At 50.1% G+C, this 9,216-nt stretch overlaps 1 protein-coding gene across 4 annotated transcripts in view; it reads left to right on the top strand.

The window, feature by feature from the left end:
- The first annotated feature begins 3,815 nt into the window (after positions 1-3,815).
- Asap1 (ArfGAP with SH3 domain, ankyrin repeat and PH domain 1) overlaps positions 3,816-9,216 on the top strand; it is a 308,124-nt gene continuing 302,723 nt past the window's right edge. Inside the window, exon 1 of one of the 4 annotated variants that reach the window (XM_087898828.1) lies at positions 3,816-3,873. The gene's annotated coding sequence lies outside the window, so the exon portion shown is untranslated. The remainder of the gene's footprint in view (positions 3,874-9,216) is intronic. The other 3 variants (XM_087898826.1, XM_087898829.1, XM_087898827.1) reach the window with 3 other exon arrangements.

Raw genomic sequence — 9,216 nt, 5'->3', positions numbered from 1 at the left:
TCGGCTTCGCCGCTCCGCCTTCACTCACATACTTGGGGCCAAAATAGCTTCTTATTCCATTTTCCAGTCGTGAGGCTGCAGGCGCTTTCTATCATCTCCATTTGATTGTCCAAATCATGCATTTCATGCGGAATCAACTAGGGGAGCTTTAAGGACCCACCTCGTCTATGAAACCAGGGTAAATTCATGATGCTTTGAACCTTACCTGCCGGCCTGCCCCTCCAGTGGACAAAGTGGTTCCTGAGTAGTTCAGAGCCTGCCCCCACCCCTCTCTCCTCCATGGGGGCCCAGATCTGCCTCGGCAACCGCTACCGCTGCAACAGAACCCTCCCATCACCCACAGATGCTGGCACGCCTGGCCATCTTTGAGAAACCTCCACCCTAGCCTCCCACTTGCTAGACAGCCACATTTCTCAGAAGAGTTGTCTACACTTGCAGTCTCCCACTCACTCCTCAACCCACCGCAATCTGGCTTCCGATCCCTTCCGTCCGTCCACACAGCCTCGGTGAAAGTTACCAACCTTGCTAACTGTCCAACGCAATGGGTACTCACCTTGCAGTCCTCGCTGAACTCAATTTTCTGGAATATTTATGAATGTTGGCCCATCCTCTCTCTCTGGGAGGAATTTCTTCCCCTGGTCCTTTTCTGTTTCCCTCTTCCTACTCTTTTAGGAAATTCAGCTACAGTCTGTACCCACAGCTTCAACCACCATGAAAGGCAGTATAGGGGAGCAGAGTCTGGAGTCCAGGGTGCCTCCATTCACTCAGTTCTTGACTTTGGGCAAGTTACTCAACGTTCAAGTCCCTCAGTTTCCTTAAGCTTCAGTCTTATTTATTTCTGTTCTGAACATGTACCATTTCATCTGATGATGCAGAATCTTCTAGAATTGCCCAACTCTGAGGCCTGTTCATGTTGAATTGAGTATCCATGAGTACATAGATGAAGGCTGTTCTGAACTGTGTTTTTTCCAGAAGCAAACAAGGTGGTGATTCCAGGAAGAAGCGAGAAAGGGAGGTGAGTAGCAAACGAATGGGTTAATGCAGTTACTGCTAGGGGTTCCTGAACTCAGCCCCATGATGATTCCCTGAGGAATGATCTTGAGAGCATTTCACACATCTTCCCCATTGGAGAAAAGAGACCTTTATCCCCTTAACAGGTTGGGGGACTGTCCTAGAATTGTTGGGTACTTTTTGGTGGGGCAAGAGAAACTCCAAGCAACGAGATGTATGTCTGAGGGGGACAGAGGGTACCATATTGAAGCTGCAGATGTTGTTAGAGGGAGGTCTAGGTTGTTAGCGCCAACTGTCACCTAAACATGCATTCATTGTTCTGCTTACTTTAGGGGCTCCCATCACTTTCTGGAAGTGTTGTTCAACTTCTTTGTATCCCTGCCCCAATCCATGGTCTATACAGTCCTATGACATACCCTGATGAGACCTTACCTCTCAATCCTCTCGATGGAACGTTTTGCCTGTCTTTTTTTGGAGAACAAAAACATCTGTCCAGAAACAGTGCCCAGAAACTATTGAGTCCCCTGACCAATATTAAATGGATTGAATTCACTTTGCTCTCAAGGTCTTGCTTAGAGTAAGTGGTCAATAAATGTGGTTCCCTTCCCTTCACTTCATTGAAGAAAGGCTAGCCATCTAATATGAACATCTAATGCAGTAAGTAAAGTCTTTGGTTTTTGAAACTGGGTCTCATGTATCTCAGACTAGGCTCAAGTTCCCTATGTACCCGAACATGACCTTGAACTCCTTATTCGCCCAAGTGCTGGGATCACAGGCATGAGCAACCATGCCCAGGCCCAATCTGTAAGACCCGTAATGAACAGAGAAGCCGGGGAAGCACAGAGAGGGAAAAATTAACTGGTGATGTGACAATGAGACCACAGTGACCTCAGCTGACAGCCTTAATTACTCCCAGTGTTCTTGTACCAGGACCATTAGCAGAGCCTGCTGGCACTTCTTCCATTCCACATCAAGTCTCCAAGTGAAAGATTCACGGAGCCGAGGGACAGGGTGAATTGCCTTGCTTGGATGGGAGATGGGGATGGATCTCCAGACTTTGCCCCCATTCACCCCTCACTCCAGCATGTGTTTATTGAGGGGCTCCTGTGTACACTGGCACACGGAACAAAAGAGACAGTCAAGAATCCTGCTGTAATGCAGCTTAGCCATGGGGAAAAAAGTCAGCATCCAGAAAGATAAAATAGTGACAAGAATTACGAAGCCATAGAACCAGGGATGGGATGCTAGGAGAGGGGGCAGTGAGGGTGGGCCAGACACAAGGAGATCACATGGTTAGAGGGAAACTCTGAGGACCCGACTTCTGCCCTATGATTTATCTGCCAACCTCAGCTGGGCAGAAGGTCTTTTCAAAAGGCTGATAGCTGTGAAAGGCAGGACCCTGGGCTCCTGATGCTCAGCTTGGAGCTTCTCCTGAAAGCTTCTCTTTTTCACAGAAAGACTTGGAGAAAAGACATGGATTTCGGGTGCAAAGTGCGTGCCTGTTCTTCCTTTGGAGACAAGCTGGTACCCAAGTTTCAGTTCCCAGCATGTTCTTTTCAGTTCTCACTTATCCACATGTGGGTCCTCCCTGTAAGTCTGGGTTTCGGAGGAATCCGAAGCACTTAAGGAAAACCACCAAGCAGCCTCCAGGTGGAAAAAAAAAAGTGGCATTTCCTCGGGAAACCACAATGAATCACTCCCAATGGCCGCCCAGACTTCCAGGCTGGTTTTCCTAAACCTCCTGGAGCATCTCAAGGTTTATTAACATGCCCTCCCACGAGTCCCCCCGCCCTCCGGTTAAGAACAAAATCTCAAATTTTGTGAGGCCTGGTGAGTTTCAGATTTCACCCGAAGGGGATCTGCGCAGCCGCTGACCTTTTCTTCAGACAACAGTTTCTGGAAGACTCAAAGAAAAAAAAAAAATCACTCAGCTGATGAGGGGGAAACTGATACACTAAGGCCAGACCTGTCACCAGCAGTGGAGGTCATAGATACGCAGAACACACATCCCATAAGTTCGAAACCTTCTTTCCCTGAGGTCTGTAGACTGCCATAATAAGGCCAAGCATGGCTATCATTGATGTTTCCGACGCGTCAGTCTAAGCATCTGGTTTCCAGATTAAGTCTACAAACACTCCTTTTTTTTTTTTTTTTTTTTTTTTTTTTTTTTTTTTTTTTTTTGAGAAACTGAGGTACAAGGAAGTATCATTTGCAGGAGAAAGGAAAAGGCCATTTTCCAACCTGGGTTCAGACATCGAAATCCCCTTATGCTAGCTAGATCATCCCTGTGCTATCCTGACCCCAAAGGTTCTGCTTCCAGGCACTGGGCAAAAAGAGAGAAATCGACAGAAAGGAACCGGTAAAAGTGGACAGGGAGAAGTCAGGAGAGATTGCAAAGCCATGCTCGGCAGGATGGAAGAGAGGCTATGGTCCTCTCCGGGTATCCCAGTTCTAGCAAGCCCCACTTCAAGGCCAAGGTTTTCTGCTGACGAGCCCCACCCCTGCCCTCTGTGGGCAAGGACGAGGCCCACCCTACGCATCCCCCCCGTGGTGTCCTACTCGGGCACCCTGCAGTGTGCCGGCGGGCCAAGGGTTAAACGCGGCGGGAGCCCCCGGCGCGGGGCAGCCGCTGGCCCGGAGTGCTTAGTCAGGATTCCGATTTCCTGCCGAAGTGTTTGGATTTCCTGCAGCCCGCGCCCGCCGCCGCCGCCGAGCGGGATCGAGCGAGCGGCTCGCGTCGCCGGCCTCCTCCCCCTCGGCACATGGTCGCCCGCCCCTTCCTGCGCCGCGCTCGGCTCCCGCGCCTCGCCCGGCCCCGCCGCGCCCGTGATGGAATAATGCCCAGCGGCCCGCCCGGTCCCGGTGAGTGGCAAGGCGACGGGGCGGCGGGACGGGCGCGGTGGGGCGCTGCACGGCCACCCGCACCCCTGAGGGCTCCGGATGTCCCTGTCCTCCCGGAGTGCACTACCCCCGGGGTCTGGGGGCGTGTAGGGCGCGCGGCCGGCTCTGCGGGGCTGGCCAGGCCGCCCAGGGGCTCCGCATCCGCAGCGCTGGAGCGCGCGTTTCCCTGCTCTGCGGAGGCGACCCGGGTTGGGGGGGGGATGCGTTTTAGGCGCAAGGCTCCCGTTCCTGGACAAGGTCCGGACAGCCGCCGGGGCGCTCTCCCGGTCCGTGGGGGGCGTTCTCCCGGTCCGTGGGGGCGCTTTCTCGGTCCTCCTGAGCACTCTCCCCTCCCGGTGGGGCTCTTTCCTTTTCTTCTCGGGCGCTCTCCCGGCCCACTGGGGCGCTCTTCTCCGTCTCCCGGGCACTTTCCCGGTACTCCGGGGCTCTCTCCCCGCGACGCTTGAAGGCGCGGGCATTTACCGCCGCATTGTCTCCGCCGCAGCGGAGGAAAGTTACACGGGACCCGGCCTGGACATGGCGCTGCCAAGCAGGCCCCAGACCACTTACTTAAAGCAAAAGAAATCGAAGGGGGTTGGTAATCCCACTTGGGAGCTGAGAAGTGCCTTGTGTTTTCCGCTTGTACCATTTGGGGACCTGCTGCTTTTTGAGAGCAACAGTAAGTTTGAAAGAAAAAAAGAAACTCGCTGGTATCTGCTTTTCTGCTGTTTGATCCATCATCTCCTGCACTCATAAGGCGGGTTCTTTTTTTTTTTTTTTTTAAATCAGGGAAAGGGTTAGCCAAGTCTAGACCATCGTTAACTTGACCTTAGTCTTAGCTGTACAGTTCCAAAAGACCACTTTGTTTTTTTGTTCATCTCCTCCATCAGGTTGTCTTAGCAGAACTGATTCTGGGATAGCCGTGGTACGGGATTGCTGAGTAATGTTTTGAGATTGTAAGTCACAGAATTTAATTTTTAAGCCAGTTTCATGTCTGTTCTATCCTAAGTGGCCAGATCTTCTTGCTGGACCATTGAAAGGCCCCTGTGTAAAAGGCCATTGGTGGGGTGGGTGGGTGGGAGTATGGGGGGTGTGGTGGGGGTGGGGGTGGTCCCGTAGAGAAGAAAAGGAGCTCAGAAAACAACTGTTTCCACTTTTTGTTCACTTGGAATGGAAGCGGTTCAGACTGGTTACCTGTCTTGTCAGAGGGCACGTGACCACTTAGTGGCCTAGCCAGGAGCAGCTAGCTTCCAGTTCTCGAAACTCCAGGGCTGGGCCGCTCTGTCTGTGTCAGATTATGATCTGCCAGCTAGGAACCAGCTGTGGAGTTGTGCCTTTCAACTCTCGCCACGTTAGCACCTTCTCTTGGTCGCTTATCTGTTAGTGCGGCTGTTTTTGAGATACGCAGTTATCTGAAGGAACGTATTTTGTGATAAGGCGTTTTTTAAATTACCCTATTGAAAAATGCATAATGATTTTTAGTATTTTGCATGCTGTTTTTAAAAGCTAAAAAAAAAATTAAATACTACCCAACTTCTCCTGTTCTCTGGTGCAAGTGAATTTGGGATCCAGCTATCAAACAGATTTGAAATATACAATTGTAGTTGTTATACGGGGCGGGGTGGGGGGGGGAGCTGCTTTTCTCTACTCTCTCCTTAAAAACATACAAACTCCCAAGATTCAAAAGGGCAGTGTCTTAACACAGAATGTGCTGTGAGATTTTCCGGAGTCTTACTTTTGAACCCTCCTCTTGCTGTGAGCCGGGCAGCCCACCTATTTCCCTCCTCGTGAATGCTGAGTGGCTGGCTTTTCATTTTTAGTATGTGATAATGTCGGAGAGCAAGGACTTTCTCACAAGCTTGCCATTTGGCGAAGGAAATTGAAATTCCTTACACCTCTCCAGTCCTCCCCACTCACAGCAAGCCAGATTTTTCAAAACCAATGGAAGCCTTGCAGGCCCAGAGATGAATGTGTGCATTCACTGAGCCCTCCTGGCCCAGACCCTCCTCCCAGCTGCCTGCTCCATGTTGTACCAGGTGGCTGTGGTCAAGAGGAAAAAAGAGAACTCCCCTCTTAACCTGTGCTGTTGGTGCGTTTTCCCGACTACGGTCTCAGTTGTGTGTGATGGGATCTTCCTTACCCCTCTTCGTTGTCTCTTCCCCTATTCTTTTTCTCTCACTGGTGTGTCTTGCGTAGGTCCCAGAGGTCTTTGCTAGCGGTCTGCCCACGTGATTCCTGCAGGAGCAAGGCTGACAGTCACATCGAGCACTTTTTGAGCACTTGTATGCTCTGCACTTGTTTCCTCCTAAGAAGGACCAAGGAAGCCTTGGGGAGATGGCTCCGCTGAGAAGAGTGTTGGCTGTCCAAGCCTAGAGATCTGAGTTCAGGTCTCTGGAACTCGTGTTAAAAAGCCAGGCACCCTGACTTGGCTCTGTGATTGCCTGAGCTTGCAAGCCTGCACTGGCCTAGCTCTAGGTACAGTGAGAGACCCTATCTGACTCCAGTGTTTGCTCCTGTGTATGTGCATGCAGACACACACACACACACACACACACACACACACACACACACACACGTGTTTCCCCAGAGAGGGAACTCCTTGGGAGCCTTTCCCAGAAAGGACAGCCTTTCTCAGATTCATCTGGATTGAGTCATTCTTTCTTGCATCCAGTAAACATTTGCTAAGTGGCTCCATTGTGGGAGGTACTAATCATGCAAAGATGAATAGCACCCTGTTCTCAAGGCCTCTTATTTTTAGACCCATCTTTCATTGTCGGGATTATATTCTTTCATTTAATTAATCAATTCCACAACCATGTATCGAGCACCTGCTCTACACTAAGCCTTGCATGGGGTTCCTTCTAATACTGGAAGGAGCGAGATGGGGCCCCACCCTCCCGGAGCTTGCATTGCACTGGAGGAGAAAAGCATCTGGGAAGAAGCTGGTAGCTTCTAAGGCCTGAGAACTTGAAGGATGTGAGTTCTCCCAGGAAATCAGAAGAATGAAGCTGAGGATGGGGATCCAGCGTTGGCTCTTGGTTTACCAGGGAAAGCCAGGTCTGAGGTTGGAAAGTAGAGAAAGAAGTAGCTAAACCGAGAAGGTGTGGGGGAAGGACATTCCGAGGAGATGGGTAGGAATATAAAAAGTCTTCCACGCACAGGAGGGCTCCAAGTATTCCAGGAAGTGAGCAGAGTCAGGAGCAATGAGGAGAACATTAAAAAAGGTGGGGTTGAAGAGTATGTTAGAGCTGAGTTCGCACAGCTTGGAAATCCTCCCATCAAGTGTAAAGGGAGCGTTAATGAGTTGAGGCTCAGAAGTCGAATCTGACTGACATTTTAAGAGACTGCTTAATGAAGAGTGGGTCATAGAGAGCAAAGATGCAGCTTTGCTATTCCAGGAAGTCAGTCGGTGGTGCTATAGACCAGAGTGTTGGCAGTGGAGGTGAGAAGGGGTTAGTGGGTCCCAGTCAGGGCTTGGAGGTAGAATTTATACATGAAGGATTATATAGAGATGATGTGGGACGGTTGGGGGTGGGAAGAGGACTCAAACTTGAGTCTTTGGATCTGTCTCGGGCAGCTTGAGGAATGGTAGCATCATATTGAAGGCAAGGGAGAATGTAAAAGGAGTTAGGTTTGTGGTGAAAAAACTGGGTACTGACTGTGCCGAGACTGGCATCCATAGGGAAGTCTCAGGCAGGTAGGAGGGCACAAGACCTTAAACTAAGGGAAGACAAAAACTGCCAAGGGTGGCGGGTGGTGACATTGTTGTCAGCCTGAAGCTGAGCCCCTGGAGTCCTGACTGCTGCCCTTCTGCTGGGTCATTCCTCTGAGCCTCTTTTATGATATTCCCTGCCTGGTGTATTCTTCCTCTCTTGTTGGCTGGCTCCCATTGATCTTTTAAAATGCATCCATGTCTTTATCCTCTGGAAGATGCCTCTAAGTTCCTGGACCACTCTTGGATCCTTGGGACCCTCGATCATTCTGCTCTTCTGAATTTGTCTTTTCTTCATACCTTATGCCTATGGAACATTTGGACTGGCCCGATGGCACAGAAAATACTAAAGGCAAACGTAAGATCCAGAAATGTCAGCGTTGTTTATTGATTACAGCGATAAGCATGTAAATAAACATGGTATTTTTTTTAAGGTAAAGGTAGTGATGGTATATTAGTTTATCTGTCGCTGCGGTAATAAAAGAAATGGCATAGATCAGCCGACAGAATTTTACCGTCTTAAATCTCTGGAGGTCTGCAAATTGCCTTGGCGTTCTCAAATCAATGGAAATCCTAAAGCAATGGTTCTCAACCTGAGGGTCTCAACCTCTTTAGGATCGAGCATTAGGAAGGTTGAGAATCACTGCTCTAAAGAGAGCTTTCTTTTTCTTTTCTTTTTTTTTTTTCCAGCCTTAGAAGCCACCTGTGTACTTGGGCTCAGTACATGTTAGTACATGTCAGCCATGTCCGCGCCAGGTTTCCTGCTGCCGTCTTGACTCATGTCTTTGACTCTCTCTCCTCCTCTGGAGGCCTCTTTAAGTGTTGGCCTTGAGCTGTGCCTGTAATTTCAGCTGCTTTCCCGACGTTTGTTTTCCCCTAGCCTTGAACCCCTATGTCGCTGAGGCTGACCTTGGACTTTTGATGTTCCTGCTTCTGTCTTATAAATTCGAGGATTACAGTTGGGGCTATGAGTGTACGTCACCACAGCTGGTTTGTGGAGTGCTGTGGCTAGGACTCGGGACTTCGCGCCTGCTAGGCAAGCGTCAGCACCTCCAGCCCCACTGTCCTTACAAGATGGGCTGATGAAGACATTGCTTCTGTCTTCAGCCTTCAGTCCTTGTTGCCATGTAACTGAGCGTGTTCCTAGGATACCTCTGGGGTTGGTAGGGGAGGTGTTGTGGGTGGTCAGGGGAGAGGTTGCTAACCCAACAAGTCAGGCAGGTCAGGGACATTTCCTGCGACACTAGTGATGAATGTTTACTCCTTCCTCTGTCCTCTGCTGTGGGGAGTTAGGCCTGACCTGATGATTTCCTTCTTATTCCGCCTCAACAGTGAATTCAGTTGTCAGCCATGAGAGTCCTCCCAGCTGACCTATTCTCACACCCTCTCCCCAAAATGGATAGCTGGGGGCAGGGGACTGTTCCTTTCATTGAAAATTGGTTTATGTCTTGTTTCTCAGCACTTCACGAAGCCTTTTTCAACAGCTGAAACCTTGATTTCGAAGTCACAGCTAGTGTCCACAACAGGCGCCAGCCCTGTTCCCAAAGACACAAGAGGGGTCAGGAAAGGTCCTGTGTTGGATCAGGACAAATATGTCCGAAGCCTTAGGGGAA

This window comes from Myodes glareolus, chromosome 19 (assembly GCF_982192425.1).
Source record: "Myodes glareolus chromosome 19, mMyoGla1.1, whole genome shotgun sequence".
NCBI classification, from domain to species: Eukaryota; Metazoa; Chordata; class Mammalia; order Rodentia; family Cricetidae; genus Myodes; species Myodes glareolus.
This window is presented reverse-complemented; position numbering and strand designations above follow the sequence as displayed.